Consider the following 24,682-nt stretch of genomic DNA (forward strand, 5'->3'; position numbering starts at 1 on the left):
ATTTCTCATTAGATTTAAATACTGCAAGTCTCAGCACAGGCATTCCTCTGCACACAATAGTGCAGAGAAATCTAATTTCTTTAATTTACAGGAATCCCAAAATGATAGTAAGTGAATGTCATAAAGAAACTTTTTTGGACAAGTCTAACAATTTTCAAAACCACCCTGAACACCGTGCACAATTATGACCATTGCTCACACTCAAAGACCACATGCTCAAGTCTAACATATCACAACTTCAATTCTTTTTAAAGCAGCTACTTACTGAGCACTGCTACTGCAGGAAAGGAGAGACTCAACTGTTTCCTCTTTGCAGTATTTAAGATTTGTTTAAAAGAAATCTGATATATTTTCACAATATGCAATTTCCTAATGCATATTCAGGTTTTGACTCCCTTAAGCACTCTATTATATTAGGTTATAATTAATGACACAAGCTCATACTCACCAGTACTTTTTAATTCCCATACAATATTAATATACCCCATCCTCTTTGTCTTTACTAAATACTGATAAACTGAAACAATGACTGATATCTTCTTATGTCTGAAAGCAGAAAGAAATTAGAATTTTATATCAATTTTATTGCAAGAGAGAAAAATAATGCAGAAGCCATAATAAGTATGCATGCTTTCAAAAGCCAGACAATGCTGGCTCAATTAAAATTACACATGAATTCTGTAACTGAAGAAAGATCTAAATCCTTGCCACATAAATTTTCTGTCTTAAAAAGAAGGGCTGGGTGACGGAAAGGAAGTTGCAGCACCTGTCTCTATTAAGAAAAAAAAAAAAAGACTGTTAGTTGTATAAAAGTCTTGGAATATATTTAAAACTTAATATGGGAGCCAGGGCACTGCCTTGCAATCACAAACACCACTTCTATGGAAATGCAAAATACTAAACTTGCACATCTTTTAATCATCTGCTCTCAAAATAGAAGACTTGAATTTGCTGGTTGATGGCTTAATTTAAATCTATAGATACAAATAAATAGAAAGAGATTGCATTAGTCCAAGACAAAACATGCTGTGGGTTAACTCCCACAAGCAGTTCAGCCCCTGCACAGCTGATCCCACAGTCTCCTCCTGTGGGATGAGGAAGAGAATTGGAAGGGTAAAGGCGTGAAAATGTGTGGGTTGAGATGAAGACAGTTTAATATGTAAAACAAATGCTGTGTGCATAAGCAAGGCAAAACAAGGAATTAATTCCTCATGTCCCAAGGGTGGGCAGGTGTTCAGCATTCCCAGGACAGCAGGGCTGCAGTGGGGTGAGGAGCAGGAAAGGTGTTTAGCACCATGCAAGCATGACTCAACAAAAGCATCTGTGTGTTATCAACACTTTCTGCATCACAAGACATAGCCCCAAACCAGCTACTCTCAGGAAAAGTAGCCCAAAACCAGTAAAATGAATGACATTTTAAATATGAAGGGTTGCAGATAAAGTCAGTTTCATATCAAGAATTCACAGAGTTCCATTTTAACTCTGATAATTGGAAACTTTTGACTTAACTGAAATAGTAAAAGAACCTGGTTTTGCATCTCAAACTTTCCAGCAAACAAAATGGTGTAGGTCAAAAGAAAGGAAACATCTAAAAGCACTGGAACCACTGCAATAGCTACTCTTCTCCCAGCCAGGAGCAGGTACCTGGAGGCAGGGAGCAGCAGCAGCACTGCATGCAGAGTTCCAGCCTCCTGCCTGTTAGTGCCTCTTGCAAGAATTAGGACTGTTTCATTCCTGTCTCTGCACAAAGATTTCTCCCTATGTTTCAACCAATAATTAAAGTTCTCATTTAACATCTCTTTTTGTAACTAGAGGCAGTAACTCAAAAAGTATGGGGAATTTTGAAACTGGAAATCAAAAGTACGATTTTAACTTTTTCCAAATCTTAGCACAAGCCTCATCTCTTTTTAACAGTCCCAATAGTTTAAATAACTGATGCACAACAACAATAAGAAGAAAACTTGCTGATATTTTTAGCAGAAAAGGTTCTTTAATCTAAGAATAGAGGAAAATAACTTTGAACAATTGCCTTTCTCTGTTCTCACTATAACAGAATATTACACACATCCTCTTATAATCAGTACAAAAACATTAACATGAATATTCTTTTCCTAAAGACAAATAATTCACCCACAGGAGTTTTTTTAGAGCATGGTTTTAGGAAATATACTTCATGAAAACACTGCTTCAATTATCTTATATTGGAATAAATTAGCTGGGACTCCATTTTCTTCATGCAGGAAAGACAAATCTTTATTGTGCAGGACATATTTTATAGGATTATCAGAAGGCCCTGTGCCAGATCTTACTGGTGGACAATACATTCACGTTTAGTTCATTGGTTGGTAGATGGTATTTTGCCCATCTATCAAACTTCCATAAATTTTTAGTTAGTTTACATATTTCTTCTACTGATTCTCATGAGACAGATCTTATTGTTTATACAATAACTAGCAGGTGCTACTTGTTTTTTACCCAAGAATAGGTTGTTGTGCTAACAAACCTTTCATACCTAAGACTGTTTTCACAGGGGAACTTGGAAATTACTTAATTGCACTTAGAAGAAATGACAGGCTAGTTATTAGTTTAACAGAGCAGGCCTGATTTTATGAGGCCTTTCTGTTATAATTCTTCTACCTGTCTACAATAATCTTATGCTGCAGTAAGTATATGTGAAAGCTTTACATATCATATTCCTTCAAACACAACACAAGATTTGGATCATATCTTCACATTGCAGAGTAGATTTGGTAAAATATGACATCTACAAGAATGCAAAAGAACTACTGCTGTGCATTGCCTTCAGCAGCAGCCAGTTTTAACAAAACTTGAACTGATGACATCTGGAGACACAAATTTACATCAAAGCCCAGCCAACAAATGTGAAGGATTCAAACTCCCAACTTCATTTGCAGCCATTTCCTCTATCACGAAGAAAACCAGTGAGGTTCCTGTGGGAATTTAAGATGAACAAATACAACAGGTAACAAGCAGTAATAACTTGCTCTTCTGCATTCCAGACCACCAGAGATCTGCCTGGCTATATGGTAAAGCTACATCAAGACAATAAAGTATTAGCTATAAGATGACTGCAACATTTTTCAATTCACAATTATGAGTCAATCAGAATGCTAACCTGGAGGAAATAAACACTTTTTTAGTAGAAAAAATTTCCATATTTATTATTATTATATTAACCAAAACATTAAATACATAAATATCTTTTTCTTTCAGATAAAACAAACCTACTTGAAAGAATGGGAAATTATTATTGTTAGTCCTAACTTTATCTTAGCTAGCATATGTATAACAAGTATAAATAGTTTTATAGACATATTCCTTCTCAAACCTCTATGTGATCACTATTTCTGAAAAACTACTTTAATTAACTTCATTCTCCGATGAAATCTACAAGGTACTACTCTTTATTAATAAACATCTTAATCATGGACTAGTACAGGCATAAGAAACAAGAAGAACATTGCCACCTAGCTGTTTCAGCAGTGCCCATAAAGAATGGCATGTTCAGCTTACATATCAAATACTCTAGGGAAAAATCAGTCCATATGAAAAATGTACAAAGGCCTACCTAAAATCATGGGGCAAGGCTAAGTTTCTGTCACTTTTATCTTACAAGCACTGAAAGAAGGTGGTCACAAAATCACAAATCGAAAGCCTATTCAACACAACCACGAATCAGTGTCTGACACCATCTCTCTTCCATCAGCTCTCAGCAGAAAGACAAAAAGACCAACATATATGCGTGTACACTGATTTTTAGCAATTAAACACCCTGAAATTCCTGCAAATCTAGAATACCCTTAGATAAGGTATCAATGTGTATGCAAATAAGTAATTTTCTTATCTCTGATGGAGACATGTTTCTTTAAAACACATTTCCTGGCATTTTGATTTAAATATATTTAATAAAGGCTTCATTTGAAAATTAGTACTTGTACAATTTATAAAATGCAACTGGCTACATAAATCATATCAGAACTTCCCAGAAAAATCAGAAAAAAGCAAAGCAGCTGAAGCCTGACATTGCAGATGTCCAGACTGGTATTTTCTAAGCAAATTTAAGAAATGCCACAGCAGAAGGGCATCCTGCCCTGCCCCACAACGCAACAAGAGCAAAGGACAGCATCACAGAACTGGCACATCATCTGCTTGGGAGCTGTGTGTTCCAGCTCTGCAGCCCCGAGCTCATGCATTCCAAAAGCATTTGGTAGCTTCTCTGAAGCTCTTCAACCTGATACACTAAATTTAGGAAGCTAAAGTAGTACTTTAGGAGTACTGAGTAAACAGACCATAGGATTGAGCTTTATAGCTGCAACACTTCAGATGGCGATCGCCCCTCCTATGAAGTTTTTTTAGTCATCTTCTTTCCAGATTAATGCCATTTTTTGAAAAATGAACCTATGCCGTCTTATTAGAAAGCAGTGTTTAACATCACAAAATGTCAAATTCTGTACACTTTTCCAATAAAAATGGAACCTTTACCAGTTAGCTGCTGGTTACTCCTCATCACTGCAGCTCTTTGGTCACATCAGTCTGTGAATCTCATCCTGCTGACTGATCCTGTGCAGGTCAGCCTTGAGAAACAAGCTCTGGACTTCATGGAGCATATCTTCAGGCTGAGCCTCCCCCCTCCCAGTGCAGGGAAGTCAAGAACAGGGTCCCAGGTGCCTCCAGCTTCCAAAGGGAACCATCCACTTTGTGACACTGGAGGAGAACTTTCAATTGGGAGCACTTCCCTTCAAAACACCACCACGGCTCAGCCAAGCAGGACTGTAATATTCTCCTCTTTAAATTTTGTTATAATCTAGGGGTAAGTAACAATTTGAGAAAGAACAGGGGGTATTCTTTTAGTACTTAAGATTTCAAACACAATAAAACAGAAACTGACTGGGACTACACAAGTTTATTATCGGCATAGGTAACTACGGCCTCTTCCTACAGTAGTGCTTCCTACAGCAGAGTGCTGAACACCTGTAGCTTCTTCAACTCCTTCCTTAACCTGGAAATGCAGTGCAATTCTGAGGCAATACAATCATGTACGTGTCTATGCTGCATTCAAACATGCACAGAGACTTGGAAAATCCTGCCTGTTTTATACAGGTGGAAGGAACAACAAGGAGGAGGAAGGAAGAACAAGTGGAAGGAACAAACTGAAGAGAGAGATCACATTTCCAAAATGCAAATAAAATTGTCAATTTACCTGGAACTAGTACGAAATATACTCATCTGCTATAGATATGCCAAATAACTAGTTACATATATTAATTGATAATTATACAGAGACTCTCAGAGATAAAACACCAGAAATTAATTTAAGACAAAATAACATAGGCAAAGGAAAAAGCTTTACACCGCCCAAACAGCACTAGTTAGAGAAAAAAGAACACACCAGAGTGTCAGTGGTGTCACATCACTGTCTTTTGAAGATTAAACACATACAAAAAAGAACTTGAAAACCAAAATCACTAAATATTAAAGACACTCAGTAAAACTATGTTAATCACTTTTGCAAGCTCCTTAAAAAGAAAATTTCTTCTTCTTAACATTTCTTGATTAAGAAGATTTTACACCTTCACCAATGGAAACTAGACAAATTGTTATTAGTACTTAGAAGAATTAACTGCAAATATTGTTTTTATGATGACATAACCTCTGCAGAGCTTAGCCTACAAAACAGCCAGAAAATGAACACATCATCTCATCCCCGTACAAATTTGAGTCAGCCTTTTCCCATGGGCATTCAAATTTTGCATTCAGAGGTTTATTAGTCATATTGGTCACCAGCTACTCCTCCTGTGCTTCTCGGGCATTAAATCAGGGTATAATTCATGCAAACAATTGGAAACCACCATGAGTTCCTTACTCCATCACTCCCAGTCCTCCCTGATCTTTGTCCCATAATTATAGTTACTACAGAGTGAAATTTGCTGAAAATTATTCAAAGGTTTCAAGCTGAAATTATTCTATGTGATGTCCAGAAGCACATACAAGATAAAGCTAGGCAGGTTCTGGGAGAAAGCGGAGTATTTCACACCTACCCTTTCTCCTTGGCCAGCCTGTCGAGCACATGCAATCCGACCAGCCACAAAAACTGCTGTCACATCTGGCAAGGCAGGGCCAAGACAGATACAGAACAAAAGAGCAAGGATACCCTGGAGACTGCAGGAAGAAACTCGGACTGCTCCAGGGTATTTTCATGATGAATAAAAGATCATAGAGAGAAGATCTAGCATCTTAGATGTAACAGTGGATAAGACACAATCTGCAGGGAATCACCTTCATTTCTTTTGTCTTTAGAGAACAAAATATAAAAATGGTTAACCTGTATTTAGCCCTTCTGCATCTAGGCCTGAACCTACAAAAAGCTAAGCAAGTGTTACTCTTAGCACAGTACACAGCATTTACCCTCAGAATAAGAAGAAAATACCAACCTATTTCGAAAGGATACTGGAATAAAAAAATACATAGCAAAGTTTCCATGTACACTATGCTTTTGAACAAACATATATATACACACATACATATGTCTATATACATATGTAATAAACAGATGATAATCAACTAAATGCAAAACACTAATGGTTTAAATTTCTTTTCAATTATTCCCTTCAACATGAAGGAAAAAGACAGTTGTTAAACAAAATCCAATAAACTACCATAAAATTGCCACGGAATTACCAGTTATGTTTAGTATATCTTTAAGGCCATCCAGGAAGGATGCCACCCTGACTCTTAGTTTCTCTAGGCTACATGCCCTTGTTTCTTAATTTTACAACCATGTCAAGTTGGGTGAGTCTAAGGAACAAAACATATTTTTGTGCTTCAGTCAATTGCCATCAGTACCTATGTGGCATTGATTTTTCCTAATTTGAACACTAAAAATAATATTCTATGTTCATAGCATCATATGCTCATATATCACAATAAAGGAAAAAACCCCAAATAATAGCACTCTAAGTTTTTCCAGAAGAATGTCCAAGAGAAATAACTGAAATATTCTTGTGTTTTTTTTTTTTTTCTGGAAACACTGAATTAATAATAAATCCTTTACTCCAGCAGATATGATAATTATGTAGTAACAAATTAGTTTACCTGGATAATAGTTCTATTTAGATTCCTCACAATCATCTGGTTTATAGTTACTTGAATCAATGCACTTTAGATTTGCTGTGATGGTCTTGCTAAATCTGTTTTCCATGTTTGTTGACTCACATTTCCAAATATTCTGAAAAGTTTTTCTAGTTTGCACAGTCCAGCTGTAGGTGACAGGTAGAAGAAAATGTCAATGTTATGTAAGAAAACAGGATTGCCTTAAATATAAGAATGGTTCTTACAGATGCATTTCAGCTATTTCATGCTAAAACTAGCAAGACTTCACAGAAATGAGGGTGCTGCATCAAAAGCAACTATTGCTTCTTCACAGGACTTTGGACACCTGCAGATCTAAGAAGTACCACAGATTCAGGCCAGAAATCAAAGCTCACCTTATCCTACAAGCCACTACTCCAGAGGAGTAGGAAGGAAACTGCATTTTCACCTCAGTATCTCCATTTTCCACAGACACCATGGGCAGTCCTACCTGCCCACATGGCTGCAAGCAAGAAGTCACACAACTGCCAAACAAACCATTTATCAACTGAGCAACAGACTGACCTGGCAAAATCCCCATCTGTGATACAAATAGTGGCCCCAGAGATGAACCAGAAAAACGAGGAAAACAGCGCAGGACTTACACAAGAAGAGTCAGGACAGAGATTAATTATTCTGCCATCTAAAGACATATGGGGTTCAAACATGCTCTCCATTGTCCATTCTTGCTGTGTGATAATCATAGTGAAGAAAAGGTACTTTTCCCACTCCTGATCCCTGGGTACTACACTCAAACCAGAATGCTTGTGAATTGGTTGGGTAATATATGATTGAATTACAAAAAAAGGAAGGCTAGAAATTAGGATTTTTTATGATAACATGAACACTGGGTGATTATGTTTTTCAGTGAAAGGGTGGAGAAAATTATTTCTTCAAGGTTTGCAACTTCTGTAATTCATTTTTCATTTCAAATCTCTGGATAGTGCTCAAGACTTACCACTGCTCTTTGAATACCAAATGGCATCACAAACTTAAATGAAAAGACCTAATAGACAAAGCAGCTTCTCAGGCTCAATGGAAGACAGGATTTGACTCCCTGTTTGGGAAGTTATCTACAAAATAAAGCAACTGTCAGGTCTTCACACCAATTATTGAGGGGTGATACAGGTTTCATTAATCTCTTTATGCATAAACATTGGCTGTGATACTGCTTTTCAAGACTGAGTTAGAAACTAAAGCAAAAGCCAAAACCTAATGCAGAGGAAGCAGACACAGAGTATTTAGTACACAGTTCTGAAATACTGAACATTTTATGGCAAGTAATACCACTTCTTTGTTGTTTCTAATAATGAGATATTCCCACTCCAAGAGAAAAAGAGGAATTCATGAGAGACAAATACTTGTCAATTACTCTTACCTTGTCACTCTAAGGACAGCAGCAAATGTTGACAAAGGACAAGGTATTTATATGGAGGAAGGGAGCTGGGGGATGAGGGGTGGAAAGTACCTGTGAGTACAATTCATTGGATACACAAACACTTGAAAGGCTTCAAGGCACCACATGTATACAGGTCTGCATACACACAGTCTGTCTACTCTTAGAAAAATAAAACTATTAAATTTAGAATTTGCAAATAATTACAGGAAACCTGAAAGTGTTTTATCTATGGCAGGATTTGATTTACATCTATTCAGCTTCAAAGAGACATCTCAGCTTCCTCTGAACTAATGTCCAACTGCAAGCTTTGGGCATCTCTGATTTTTCCCCTTTAACTCTGCCTTAAGAATTTTTAAACACATAAAACATGTTTAAGCACAGCTGTCACAATATTTTCCTCTCAAAAAGCAAACAGTTCTAAATCTCTCTCTAAAACCACCAGAGTATTAGGGTTTTATGCAGCACCATATTTACAACTTCTCAGTCAGTTCTCTCTTTAAAGTTGATACAGTAAAATTTAGCTCCACCATTCAAGACTGAATTTCCAAATTAGGACATTTCTCTTTGGTAGTAGTCTTAGGAAATCAGTATCTTACGAAAAGGCATTTTGGATAATTTGTTTTTCCTCAGACCAAAGTACCCAAAAGTTTTCCCTGACTCTAAGAGGAGAATGTAAACTAGAATTGTAATTTTGATCTACTACTGCTACACAGTATCAGACTAAGCAGTAAGCCAAAATCTTAACACCTAACATGTGCACATGAAAACAGGAATCATTGTATGAATTCTAACACTTGTGTCCATGAAACACCACATAAAACTCCTTAATGTTTGCAGCATAGGCAAAAAAAAAGCTGATAAAACCAAATGGTGGGAGGAAAAGTGAGGCTTATTGCAAAGTTATAAGAATTTTGAAACAAAAATTGAAACAAACACCAAACGTGAAAAAAGTACAAGAAATATTTTTGTAGAAAAAAGGGCATTATTGCTCAGACAAAACTGAAAAGAATATGAGCTGAGAGATGCTTATAAGCAAACAAGCAGAAGGCTAACAAGGACGTGGGCCATTGTCACATCCACATTGTAAAATTAAAAGCTGATAAAGACTGAGAATACCTTTTACAGTTCTGTAGGAGGGCTTTTACTAATTAGAAAGCAGCTACTGCCTGCCCCCAGTCTGCCAGAAAATGGAATCAAATATTTACTACTTTACTGACATTTTAACAAATTTAAAAGATGACAAACGTGTTGTATTTGTGTTCATACATTTCAATTCTAACATGCAAATAGAAACAAATGTTTAAGATGTACATAAATTTTTTTTTTCAGCCTAAAAAGAGTCTGTTATGTTACAGTTTCTTCCATCGATATCAGGAAATAGGAATGAAAGCTTATATGAAGAAGCCTCTTTTGCAAAACTCTTCAGCCTTTAGAGTTGTAAAAAGAGACTCAAAAGGGACTATGGACTAGATGATCTCCACTTAAATAATTAAAATAGGAGATCTGGGAGGAGGAAAAGTAAAAACTATTTACTTCCACATCATCCAAATATCTACTATTGAATCGCTATAACTTAAACAAAAAATACAGTTGGGGAAAAGAAAGTCACAAGAAACACACAACCTGGGGGAGAATAACAATTCCTAAATTATTTTCTCAATTATTTGTGGAGAAGAGTATGCACATTCTCTAAGGATACACTGTCCATGGTAGCTGCTTTCCATCCTGCCAGGCTACCCAGAACTACAGTGCTGTTCTCTGCATTCTAGACTTGACAACTTTGGCTTTTTTTCATAAATATGATGTTGCCCTCAGCTCACAAGCTCATGTTGAAGAACTGATTTCCAAAACAACAATTATATTGGTTTCTTTGGAGTGTGTAGGAAGATCTAACAAAGATGTAATTAAAAACTGTCAGTCTAGATTGAATTAAGAAATTGTTGATGTGTTTGTCTTAACCATCTTTTGTGCTAGTTTGTCTACACCCCATTTTAGAAGCATACTAGGCATATATGTTGGGTAACATTTGAGAGAGAGTTCAAAACTAGTCTCTAGATTTTATTTAATGTTTACTGATTTACTGCTAGTGGTTCTGAGTCATACTATAGCTCAATAAAACTCAAAACATACTAGAAGTTAGGCACCCAGTAAAATGTGGCATTAGATACTCTTACACACTATTCCTAGTGACCAGCAAACTACTGCACAATGCAAGACTGCCCAAATTAAAAAGCCAAGCATAAGACAAGTAAAACTTCAGTTTTATCATGGAGCTTATAGTACAAGCAATATAAAAATATCAGCCTGATTCCAAAATAGAGTACAAATTCATCATTGTTGGGTGGTACATTTATTTTAAAGCAGAATATTATGACAACTGAAAATAAAGTCTCTATCCATTTCCAAATGATGCTGAAAAATCACTTCAGCTGTTATGCTGTTATAAAAGCAACATATCAATCATTTCACAGTAATACTGCACTTGATTCGGTACCAATGCCAGCTATATGACTCACGTTAAGTACATACAAGTACACACAGTTTCACTTTATGATCACTAATTTTCACTATTTAATAGCAGTAGATTCAGGACATGCTGTTTGAATACTGAGACAGATACCTCTTTACATATGAGAAAGAACAAGAAAGAAGTTTTGCAGACTTCACTGGTCTTCCACTGTGAAACCTTTCTATTAACAGGAATGTTAGCCCATGATGAAAAATATGAGTTAAGTTTTATGACTTTCCTAGATTTCTTTGAAATAAACAAGGCACCCTTTTAAAGTTAAGTGCATGAATGATTTCATCAACAGTAAAAGTATGAACAGCAGATTGTGTTGAGGATGGTACACATATGCAACCAGCATTTTCTGTTGGATACTTCCTCTGCTGAAGAAGTACAGTAACATAAGCTGACGTTTGGGCACAGAAACTATTTACTTCATAGCATGCAAAGTATTAGGTGCTGAAGAAAAATTAGGGGAGTTGTGTCAGTGACCCTCAAAACACAAACCAGTTATCCTCTTGAATATTTCTAAAGATAGTTAATTAAATGTCCTAAAAAAAAAAATTAAACAGATGTGGGAACTGTGAGCAGCAATATGATCCACAATGCATAATAACCAAATGTGATACTAAAAGCTGCTGTTTCTCAGTTCATCTCTCAGGAAAGCAACCACTCTATGGCTGACGGCTACAAATAGTTACTTTTCCTCTTATCCAAACCTGAAAAATATATCAACATTTTTAAATGTAGGAATAATAGCTTGAAAGTGCATTGCCTCAAGAACTACACAGATAAGACTTACCTTCAAATTTCATTCAGAAAAGGACCTTTAAACTCCAGTCATTCACCTTACCATTGCAAATTATGGCTTCAGTTCCATTAGGCAAGTTGAAGAAAGATGTAATTGTGCAAAAATCAAAGTTTGGATTGTTCAAAATATTCAGAACAACATGTTGCCAAGTTCCTTTCATCATTCTACAAACACCTTTTACTATGGAAGCAATTTTTATCTGATATCCTTTGAAATTGTTTCATATATATGATGGCAAAGAAGGAATTAACTGATTTTAATTAATTTCTTTTTTCAGTGAAATAAAAATCCAGCAAGTCCACAGTATTGAGAATTAAAATGGACAACTGTCATCTTGAATGCCATTCATTACAAAGCACCAATTTCTAGAAGAATTATAATCTTTAGCTAATGCTATCCATCCTCAAGATTCATAATTTCAATGAATGCTCATTTATTTAGAGGCACATTCTTCAAATATATGTATTTATACTATACAACTGTGCCTGTGTTCAGATCAGAGGTACACTAACAGCTGGACCCGTACACTAAACTGAACCTTTCTGTGTCTGGCCACCATCTCTACCACCAACTGAAGAGTATCCAGGTCAAAATAACATTCTTTGTTTATGGGTTTGTTAGAGAACTGCAGTCCAGAAACATGACATTGAACTAGAACATCCATTTTTTGATCTGGTTTAGAAAACCTTATGTCTGACCCCCATATTATCCCCTTACTCCTGTAAAATTTTTAAACTCCTTGTCTATAGCAAAGAACTTCATCTAAGCTGCTCAGGGAATGTCAAGAGAAAGATTTAGAAGAGGTATCTTTAGTCTTTTAGTCATAACTAAGAAAACACAGAAGTGGATGCATACTTGGCATTGCAGATCTCTGATTCTAAAAATAACTCCCCACCCACCCACAATCTTCTTGGAGAAGTTTACAAGTTGACCCAAGAGTTTAAAATTATTACAGAGCATTTATGGTTTTTTTTAGAATTCTCTTTATAAAGAAAGCCTCCATGTAACAGAAAAAACATGGGGAGAGTATAGATTTAGTTCAGCTTTGCTGCTTTGAAAACCTAGAAGGGTAAGATCCCGAGCAGGACACAGCTGCCTATATATGAATGTGCAACAGGTACTTGGGTACTTTACACTCCTGCCTCAAAAACTGTTCCTGTTCTGCTAAAAAATCTGACACCTGACTATTTAAAGCTATCTTACTCTGCCACTGCTGGCTATCCACCTCAGGGGTCCTAAGAAATCTTCCCAAACATCATTGATGGGTGAGTGGAAGGAGGGAAGAACTGGAGCAGATAAAAAGGCACCCAAGAGGGAAGAACATTCCTGCACTGGACAGAGGGCAATGCACCTTCAGAGGTGAGGAACAGCTCTCTCTCAGACTTCTAAGACCAAGCAGCAGAAGCAAATAAAACAGAGCTGCTTTATTTCCCCATTATCTGTACACCAGAAGGAGAAAAGTGAATTTGGATATAATCTGGGAATCCTCAGAAACAGCACATAATAAATTACACTGCAGGGAGTGTCACCTACATATTCCCCAAAACAGATGAGTTATTTCAGCAAGCAGGAAACAACAAATCTTTATTTCTACTAATTCTGTTATCATTGCCCCTTAGGCCTATACAGCTCATATACTGTCCAATTTTAGCTGTGTGCTTCTCCAGAAAGATAATCTTTCTGAAACAGTGTCCTTTCCTGCCCTTCCTTCGTAAATATACAAATCTCACCCCGTGTAAGAAAAAGCAATGGAACATTTAAAAGGACTAAAATAGTAATTCTTGCAAATGATAGATTTTTTTAATGAGCACTACTTAGCAGAGAGCTCAATTTGAGTTGCTATGGTAGAGAAAGTTTGTTTTCCCATTAGTAATGAACTATGCCTTTGTACTCAAATGGAACAATATGCTCAGCTCCCAGGATAACTACGAGGAGAAGAGCTTGTTCTATTCTGCAGAGAAAGTAGACACCATACTTAAGGTTTTGTCCCTAGGAGCTAAAACCATAACAGAAGACCAGTTTTGTTAACAGTTTAACGGAATAACCTTTTAAAAGTTTCTATAATATAACATTATGACCTAAAGCAATTTTGATACAAGTTTCCTGTGGTCATAATCACCTTCATGGTACATATAGTTGTTTTCTCATCTATTAACAGCCTTGTAATTCCACAGCGCTTTTATGTTGGAACACTAAATCAGCTTTGGAGGGAAATTTTTGTACCAATGCAAACAACTTCTGTTAATAGGCACAGTGCTATTTAAGTCTTTTAGTGCCTATAGACAATAGGTATCAAGAACACATTTCTGACCCCCAGGCAAAGCATCAGGGAAAAACCAAAACAACAACTATGAGGTTTATTTCTTAATTACAATGAGCTGTCTGCAAATTCAGGGCAAAACAGCCTTGAACCGATCTCACTCATTCTTGGTGTAGCAAATTAATACTGATGTTGTTTCTGCATATCAGTTAATAGTAAATAAACATTTACTGGAGGGATTTTTGAAAAATGCCTCATTTCTACTTCTAATTTATTTCAAACTTTGTCATTTTTACAATTCCCATTAATACATTGTCCAAACAATCATGCAGAAGGTTGGTTCTACATTTGTTGTCCTCCACTTCTCTCATGCTCTTCACAAGAAATCTGTGGAGAGGGTCACAGTTCATTGAAAATAAGCGAAACTCGTGCACACACCAAAACATTACATCTCCCCTTACAAATCACAGCAATCTCAGTGGTCAGTGTGAAGATGGATCATAGAATCACAGAATGTCCCAAATGGAAACAGACCTACAGGGATCACTGAAGTCCAGCTCCTGGCCCCACACAGGACCCCCCAGTGATCACACCCTGGGTTTGAGATCACTGTCCCAGCTGCTCCTTCCTCAACTCTGGCAGACTTGGTGCTGTGAGCTGGGGAGACTGTTCCAGGGCACAGCTCTGTGCCATTAGGGTGTCCAACACACCTTTATAGTTTTCACTCTAATGGGACACAACAAAGACCCCCAGGAAGTCTCAGACCTTGTTCTAGAGAAGACAGCCTGAACCACAAAGCAAACAGCTGAGCCATCAATGCCCTTTCTTTTCAGCCCAAGACAACTTTCTTTACTGGGAGAAAACTGGAAGTATTTTTCTAACTACCTTCCAGATCTGAAGTAATTAGGAAGGCTATTTTTTTTTTTTATTTTTTACAAAATACCTACCAAACATGTAGATATACAGATATAGTAATGATAATCCAGTAACAAAAGAAGAAAAAAACCCAAAATGCTACACTTTCCTGTTCTTCTCAAGTTTCTTACAATTTCTCAGAATGTAACAGTTGGGTTTAAAACCTACAAGAAGTAGCGACACCCAAATCCAAGTGGAAAATTCAAGACAAAGCAACACCACCTAAAGAAGAGAACAGAGAAGCACACCAAGCTGAAGCAGTTCACTTTTAATTTTTCAATGGACATAATGAATCAATGTAACCTCTAGAAAAGCTGTGAAGTTAAGGTTTTTACTGACCCTGTTGCCATGAATCTTCCCATGAGATTTGATATAAACAAAAAATATACCAGAAGTCAATTATACAGGACCCCATTGTAGTCTAACACAAGCTCAGAGGTAGGGGAAGCACATGGACATGTCACTACAAATATTTAGACAAGAAGTTCAGTGTTTGATTACATCAGTCAAGGCAAATTTAGAATAGTTCAGATCTGCCAAAAGCATTTTGCTAACAAGTTGCATCAGTGGCATGAGTCTGCCTGTGGCAACCTACCTGGAACATGACAGCAAATGGGGAACACTCTTGGCCTTTGTCACTGCTCCAGTCACACAGCTTCATTCTCCTGCTCTACCTCACCTCATCTCTCATCCTCACTCTGCACCATTTTCAAATCACTTTCAGCATATTCAGTTTTGCTTTGGCATAGAAGAGCAGCTGGTTTCTTTCTCTTTCAATTTATTTCTCACCTATTCTTTCTGCCCAAATATTTTCTAAATGATGCCCAACTTAAACTCTTGAATGCCCAACATTTCTCTGGTATCATACTATCACACTGGAGGAAGCAAGTAGAGCTCTCTCTGCAGAGACACTGAACAGTAGCACCCTACTAAGAGCCTTTTCCCTTTGATTTCAGTCCATGGTTTTTACTCCCATCTTTTACTTCCCTTGATATTTTAAAATTAGCTTATAAATTCTGAGGAGAAAGGGTGACAGTAGATTTTTCATACTGTATTCTAACATGCAATAGAAGAGTGATTCTTGATTGAGTTTTTTTCTTTTTGAGGATGTGGACAGTTTGGGTTACACTTTTCTGGAGATCTGCCTCTATCTAAAAGTAACTATTTTCATACGTAGAAAAGTGCTGACATAGAATACAACTTTTTAAAAAGCCCAAAATCTAGAAAACACTCAGTTTTATTTGGAAATAAAGACAACTACTAAGGATACCCTGGTACTATAACCATGCCCTTTCATACAAAATATTGGGCTCTCAATAGCTTTATTTTATTTAGGAGTACATCTTGAATATTATTCCAATGAAATATTTTAAATGGATATGGTACTTATGTTTGCTGAATGTTTTCGTGCATTTACTTTGCATTTGTGACTTAATCTGCAGCCCTACACTTATCCCTTAGGTGTGGCAATCCCCACTGTTAAAAAGGCTGAGCAAAACAAAAAAGCTGAAGACACTATTTAAACAATCTATTTCAAACAGATGTCAGAGACACATTTCATTATTTTTAGATCAGACCATTTATCAGCAAGATGATGAGCAAAGAAAAAAGATTTTCTAACCTAAAATGACTCTTATTTACTCTCCATGTTCAATCAATAAGATAAAACATTACCAAAATATGAAGAACCATGATTTAATTTACTGCAGCTTCTCATGTTCTGGTGTGAAATCCACCATCACATCATGCTAGAACTGTTTATAATTCACTCACTATCACTTTGTCATTATATAAATACACATTAGGTATACAAAAATGGTTCCAGATTTTCAAGCTCTAATGAAGGTGCTGGACTTCTCTGGCTGAGTGACACAGCTGAGCTCTTGGTGCTTATCCTCATACATTGGCTCACCCTCTGAACACCTTGCACACTGACCACAGGTGTTGTGATGAAATAAGAGCCTGCAAACACTCACAGCTTCTCTTTGTTAAGAACCAGTACACACTAGAAAGATTCCATACCCTTTACTTATCTACAAACCGAAGCACATGTGGAGAAGGAGCAGGCAATACACATTTCTCTTGTGCCATTCCTGCATCTGACTTTATGTAATTTCTTTTAAAAACGAGAACTTGTCTCCATCTGATAGCAATGTGGACAGTCCACTTAGCACCAGCATGCTGATGTTTACTGAAATGTCAAAGGTTACTCATTAAGCAGGGGACAGGAATGACTAACACTTCAAGGGCCCCATTTTTGTTGGTTTGCCGATTGATAGCATGGCAGTAGCAAGCAATGATAAAACACTATACAATTGTATGTCTGTAAACATAGAAAAGACAGTTTTTAAAATCACAGACACCTATGATCTAGCAGTCATATTCTGAGACTTATGAAATAAAAATTAAGTTTTGATTATTTTTATTAATTTGAGCATATGGTCTACATTCAGTGCAACACACATAAAAGATGACTTCCAGTATCACCCAATTTCCATACATCTGCCATTTCTAGATACAAGTCTGAAAGCACAAAAGTTTATATGGCAAATGCCTAACAGAACTCCAAAGCTTCTCCATTCGATACCCAATCACACAAACTCAAGAAATCCAACATGTAGGCCATTCAGCAGCGGAGAATATACAAGTCTTCAACATCTCAGTTCTCCAAAATAAATCCCATCCTCACTCCCAGCTGATGAATCTGTTACACCAAATTTTGCCTCTTCATCAGTTCAAGAGAAAATGGAAACACACTGAGTTCAATACAGAAGCTTCAACATCAAGCTACAGAAGATACAAAGCTTTAGTGCTGTCAGGAAGTGAACTGCTTCTGAAAGCTTGAAAAGAGCTTCTTTTTCTTTCAGACTAACTGGAACTTTAACAGAGAAGCTTTGAAAATACCAGTTACATACTGACAATAATCAGAATCCAGCTAGACTGGCAACAAGAGCACTCAACTCACATGCCCAATCTGTAGAAAGGGCAAGTAGAGTTAAACATACTTGGCTCAAGAAAGTAAGAGAAAGAAGTAGCAAAACTTCTTCTATGTAAGTAAATAAAGACTACTCAGCAACCTGAATATGAGAAATGCCTCATCTCCTTGCACACCAGAATGCTCTTCACAAAGTCATCTGTCTTTTTTTCCCCTTAGGGACTTTCTATGGAGATTAATTTTTATGCCTCGTTTCATTATTATTCAGGAAACTGCTTTAGATTTTGTGTTCAAATGTAACAGCAACAGTTAAGTTAGAAACTGCAGTTTTAGGATGCATTTTCCCCACCATTTTAGGACTCATTTCAACTTTTAAAACACCTTGAAATTACTCGCAATGTACAAGTTACAAGTAAAGGAGTTTTCATCCTCTGGATGGTATTTTTTTCCTGACATTCAATTAACCCTGTATCACTGATATTAATATTTCAATTTCCACTGAAGTTGTATTTCTGGTGCTTTTTCGTTGCTCAAACAGGTTTTTAAATTTATTAAATGTACATTAAGGCAAAACCAATGGCATTTAATATAGTAAATTAAATGAACAGGTAACACCTACAAGCTATTCAAAAAACATAGAGAACCATCTAAATTACTTCTCCTGTCAAGTATAAATACTAGTGACATTACCATGTTGCATACTGCTAACTACAGCTATAATTTATACACAAAAATTTCCAGGTTATATTGCATCAAATTTCAAGATGTATGAAGGCTTTAAAGAAAAAAACAAACAAACAAACAAACAAAAAAAAAAACACAACAAAAAAACCCCACCAAACAAACCAGAAAACACGTAAACATCAACAAATTTAAAAAAGAGTTTTTCTGAAGTTAGATGGCAATGGCAGACTTTAGCTTCATCCACATGAACTGATTTTTAAGCCAACCAGTAAAGACTTTTTTTAAAGGAATTAATATTTATGTGGTTTCAGCCATAGGCAAAGATGGATGAGGACTGAAATCTGCTCATTTAAGCATAGTCTCCTCATCATTAAATACAACAGAAGAGTCTCAAGAACAGGCTTATCAAAGTGCCAAGATAAGAATATAACTAATATCTCCTTTTTACTTAAGCAGCATCAAAATCTTACTTTCCATCCAACAGAAGTACCATTTAACATAATTTCCCTTTTATTTTACTTGTAGAGATTAACTGACACATAGTACATGTCTGTCTCTTTCTTTGTTAATTGTTTGATTCACAGAAAGCAGAACAATAGCAAGATACATATTGGATAGTCATTTTGGAGTAGGCACCTACCACTGACAGTTCTATCACAGTCTAAAACCTATAGCTACAGCTGTACTACAGAATATTTTTGTGCATATGTAATAGCTCAGCCAAATATTACTGCACTGTGTGCTTGCTCAAGAAACCATAAAAAGTAAGTTAGTAAAATGGCAAGCTGAGGGAGGGACAAGTCTACCTCTAATTGATTTCAATAAACTTTGAATATGCCACTTTTCAGTACTTCAGGAAATTGCTCAATCTTTTAAACTAAGTGTCTACCTGGCAAAATGATGATGATGATTCTCTTGATGAGCATCACTGAGAAACCGGGAAGATGCAAAAGCCCTCAATGATGCAGTGCTGCTCCAGCAGAACCATGGCAAGGTTGATATGCTGGTAGCTGGCTGATCTATCTGCCACACAGATGACAGATTTGCATGCTACCTAAACTAAAGTCAGATACAGAGCTTTTTGTTCCCTAGTGGGATTTCGGTTTTGTCATACCAGTTACAAACCAACATCATACAGAAACACAGCACTGGTGATGAACAGAAGGTTGGATAACCAGCTGTAACTTTTCTGTATCAATAGAGTGTAAAACTAAACCCCTACAGGAGAGCAACAGAATCACTTTAATACATGTCCACCTAGGATTACATACAACCTTACATCATAAACATCAGAATTTTTTTCTAAACATGGTATTTTTTTCTGAACCAAAACCATCACCAGTCTTAGCTTTAATGTGGTTTCCCCAAACACAGCAAGCATTTTAAATTGTGAGACAAGAATTATTTTTATTTGTTCATTGGAAAGGACTGTAGTCAAATACTGATAACAACAATGACTCTAAGAGGATAAGGGGTAATGGTTTCCAGCTGAAGGTGAGTCAATTTAGATTAAGGAAGGAGTTTTTATAGTACAGGTGATGAGACACTGGCACAGGTTGCCCAGAGAGGTGGTAGATGCCCCATCCTTGGAAGCATTCAAGGTCAGGTTGGAAAGGGCTCTGAGAAACCTCATCTACTTGAAGATATTCCTGCTGTTTGCAGGGGAGTTGAACTGAATGGCCTCTAAAGGTCCCTTCCAACCCACACAATTCTGACTATGAAACCCTCTTTACTGTTTTAATACTGTCATATTTATTGGTAACTTCTGCATAGGTTTTAGAAATGTGAGTTGTCATCAACTTGTGTATGTAATGCACAAAAATCTTGGGAAATCTAAAGTTTGTACACTGGGATTATAAGTGAACTTTAAAGGTGAGCAAAGGAAAGGTGACAAAGCAAACACAGTACTTTCTTTTCTTAACTCAAATAAAGGCTGCGTAAGTATTACAGTACTTTATGCACCTACCACTTTAAAACACTAAAGAAGCTAAACAGATTAGTAACTACAGTACATTAAATTGCTTCCACCAACAATTACCAAACTACAGTTTGACTTGATCCTATTTCCACAACTTTGAAGGCAGAAAATTTTGGTCCTCAAATCCGTAGACTCAGGACTGGGCCTTTAGAGAAAAAGAAAAACTGTAAAAAGTCTGTTTGGTCTCACAAAAGTTATCTATCATTAACTCAGCTGTGCTGAACTGTCAAATATAATCAACAGGCACATCTAAATGAAGAAGTAGCAGACAAGAAAACAGAAACTCATGAATTTCAGACCCATCGCCAGTTTGTATCTGGACTCTAAAACATTTCAAAATCTAGTCCCACTACAGTCATTGTGAGATACTGGCAGTCACTGTGACAGAAGCAAATCCAGGAAACATGGTTCTCTCAGTCTGTAAAATGGCAACAAACCTCCAACCCAAATGGAGGGAACTGTTCTCCCATATTCAAAGCCCAGAGATTGTGATAAATTAAGCAGCATTGTTCTTTCATTTTTCAGATTAAGATCATTTAAAAATTAAATGCATACCATATAGACCTCATGAATCACATTGAAATAATGTCCCGCCTGCTCCAATTACCATCAACACCAACCTTCCAAATTTCCTATCTCAATGGAAAGAAGGAAGTATACATCTACCTACCCCTAAGCCATTACTGCAGAGCATAACGCTGCACGCCTCCACATGTGACCACAGGCACAAGTGTGAGCAACCAGGTAATTTCTTCAGTTTTCAAAACTACCACTTTAACTATGATGCCACATCAAATCAGTAATAGATTTCCTGTGCCACAGTTTTCCTCACATGATACTGCTTTTATAGAACTGATTACACTTCAATGGCATTTTTACACATAAGCCATCAATACAATATGTTCATTTACCTCCACATCTGACTACTTGAAGTGTTGAGAGTAGTAATTTACATTCCTACATTCTTAAAAGCGGCTTTTAGTAAGAATCTTCTCGTTTGCTATTTACACACATCATTTAAATATGTAAAATTTGGCAACTGAAAGGAACTGTCCTCTTTAAAATAAAGGACTTTTATTTCAGTATTTTAAATATAATTTTCTTGGGATCTTATTTGGTTTTGATTGTTTGAGATTTTTTAAAGATCAGATATTCAGAGAAATATTTTATTGGCTATATGATATTCAGAAAACTTCTAACCATTCACAAAACAGTGATTAAAAAAAGGCAAACAAAAAAGCACACTAAAACAACAATTAAAACCACACAAGACTGAGAGGTTCCTAAATGTCCCAGCAGTTTAGAGACTTGAGTTCTTAAAACAAGCCACCAAGCCAAAATCCCCAAGACACACAATTATATTAAAACTACAGTATCAACTTCTGATGAATTTATGTTCTCAATATTATATCTATAGTGGTAGCAGGCTATTGAGGAGAAGTCTGTGAAGAAGCCTTTTGAGATTAATCCACAGCATTAAGGGTCATGCATAAAATAAGCTTTGAAAAGAAACTATGGACAAGAAAGAAGGAAAGCTATTGGGCTATGTTCACCTTCTGATGTATAGCTCTTCCCCTACTACAGTTTATCTTGCTATCTGTGATTCACTAAGTGCTCACTACAACACCAGGAATTCTGTACTTCAAATATCAAACTGTTTTACGTTAAGCTTCATAATTAACAGGTAAAAGCCAGGCACTAGGAGTGGTAGGGGCTTGTTACTGCAAAACCATTTGGAGACACAGAAGATGTCTGAGATGCTTGCCCCACCACACGGACAGTTGGTATTTATTTCCATAGTACAGTGTATCTGACTCGTTAATTATCAGGGAAGCATCAGCACAATCAAGATGGGTATCTACAACCTATGGATATTGGGAAAACAATCAATAAAAGACTATCACTAAGGTAGTTACTACACAGTCCAAAGAGATAGCATATATTTAAGCCAAATAAAGGGGAAGGTGGGGAGTTCTTGGCATTGATTTCAGTATTAGAACACGTAAAGCCCAGAACTGCTAAGGTAAACGTGTTGCCAATCAGCACGGTAAGAACATACAGTTAATATAACGGAGGCAGGTTCCTCACTATGTACCACAGTCATATCCACAGCCGGTCTGAGCCCACATCACGCTTAAACCGTCAGTCACAAGCTACAGCTGTAAGGTATTTTAGAGAAAAAACAGCTGGAAGCAGCAGAGCAGTCTAACGACTGTATGTACACACGCCTTGACTAAGAGAGATTACCAGATCCTACAGTCGGTGGCAGGAGCATACACCAAACACACGTTTAGCGGATTTACGCCTCAGGAGCGGTGAGACATCGGGCTGCTCCATCCTCCATCTGGGAGCGAGCGCGGTCCCGCTGCCCCAGAGGAGCCACCTCACCCTGCGCGCACCGGAGATGCGGCTTTTCCTGCGAGCGGCCCGGGCGCTCCCGCACCGCCAGCGCGGAGCCGGAGCCCGGCCCCCGGCAGCGCCCCGCCTTTCGCCGCACCCGCGGAGAGCCGCGCACCGCGCCGCCGCCCGCTCCGCCTCGGGCGCGGGGAGCCGCTGCCGCCCGCGGCGCTGGCACCGCGGCGGCGGTCGGAGCGCCGCTCCGCGCCCGGCAACCGCGGGCGAAGGAGACCCTCTGTAGGCGTGCGGGGCGCCGGGGCTCAGCCCCGAGCGCGGCATCGCTGCCGGGCGCCCGCTCCCGCAGCCGCGCGGTGCCCGCACGCACCGCCCCGGAGCCCCGCAGCCGCCCGCCGGCACCCGCCGCCCGCGCGGCGCACCCGGAGCCGCACGTACACACCCAGTGCCATCCACAGAACCCCTCCGGAGCGCCCCGCGGCTCCCGCTCCGGCGGGGCAAGGCACCCCCGGCGCTCCCCTCGCCGCCCCGGCTCGGACGCCGCTGCCCCCCGCGAAACGCGAAGTTCGGGCGCCCGCGGCGCCGCTCCCGCCTCCCCGGCAAACTTACCGAGCGCGGCCACCGGCTGAACTTTCAGCAGCGCCCCGGCTCAGCCCCGCCGACGGCTTCGCCCATCGCCTCTAGGTGCGGTGCCCGCGCCCCGCTCCGCGGCGGGTGCGGCGCGGGCCAATATAAATCCACATCGCCGCTGCCGGCGGCTCCCCCGCAGCCCGCCCTGGCCCCTCCGCCCCGCCGGGGGAACGCGCCGCTGCCGCGGCTCGCTCCGCAGCCGCCCGCGGCGGGCGCTGCCGGCCGAGGCGCGAGGGGACGCGGGGCCGGCGCGGCGCAGCCCCGGCGCTGCTGCCGCCGCCGCCGCTCTCCGGCGGGTGTAGTGTCAGCGGCGCCGCTCGCTCTCAGGGTGGGATTTTTCTTCTTTTTTTTTTTTTTCCTCTTTTTTTTCCCCCTTTTCGGCTCCTCCGTTGTTAATGAGCATGCCCGGGAGAGCTGCGCAGGCGCCTTGCCCACCGCCGCGCCTCGAGCCGCCTCGCGCCGACCTCGGCGGGCGAGGGCTGAGGGGGCGCGAGCTGCGGCGGGGCTGCCCCGCGGCGGCGGCAGGGGCGGCGCCGGGCCCGGGCAGCGGCGCCCGAGCCGGGCCCGCCCGCGCCGGGCAGGGTGCGGGCGGACTTCGCCAAGTCTGCGGGCAGGTGCGGCGGCTGCGCTCGCCTGAGGGAGGGATGCTGCCCCGGCCCCGCGGGGATCCGCCGCCCGGCCCGGGGAAAGGGAGGAAAGAACGCCCCACCGGCGGGCCTCCGCCTCGGGGTGTAGCGCAGAACATATTTTAAATAATTTACCTTGCTCGGGAAATCAGACCGCTAGCGGAATTAAGGCTTGGGAGAGGGACGCTGATTTATACAAGGTGCTTCAGCAGCTTTCCTTTCGCGATCTGAGTTTAAGTGGGGATCTCCTGTGGCCACCTCAATTAACAGCCCCGGGTCTTAGTGCAGGGGAACTTCAGCTGGTGATGATCTCCATAATTTCATCATTTCTACACGGTTTATGCTCAAGAAGGCATGCAAGGCATAAAGGTTATTGCCACCTGCTCTTTTCACAACGCTAATTCTGCAGCAACACTTATTCGTAAAAATTTTGTTGT

The 24,682-nt window shown here is 39.2% G+C and overlaps 1 protein-coding gene across 9 annotated transcripts in view; it reads right to left on the reverse strand.

The window, feature by feature from the left end:
* TENM1 (teneurin transmembrane protein 1) overlaps positions 1-24,682 on the reverse strand; it is a 794,184-nt gene that overhangs the window by 285,171 nt on the left and 484,331 nt on the right. For 4 of the 9 annotated variants that reach the window (XM_077786547.1, XM_077786544.1, XM_077786545.1 and 1 more), the window contains exon 1: positions 23,599-23,797. The exons of 2 other annotated variants lie outside the window; for them this stretch is intronic. The gene's annotated coding sequence lies outside the window, so the exon portion shown is untranslated. Of the gene's footprint in view, positions 1-22,884; positions 23,115-23,431; positions 23,521-23,598; positions 23,798-24,380; positions 24,396-24,682 lie in introns of those variants that run through there. 3 more of the 9 variants (XM_077786540.1, XM_077786541.1, XM_077786543.1) reach the window with 3 other exon arrangements.

Source organism: Lonchura striata, chromosome 14, assembly GCF_046129695.1.
Source record: "Lonchura striata isolate bLonStr1 chromosome 14, bLonStr1.mat, whole genome shotgun sequence".
Taxonomy (NCBI): Eukaryota; Metazoa; Chordata; class Aves; order Passeriformes; family Estrildidae; genus Lonchura; species Lonchura striata.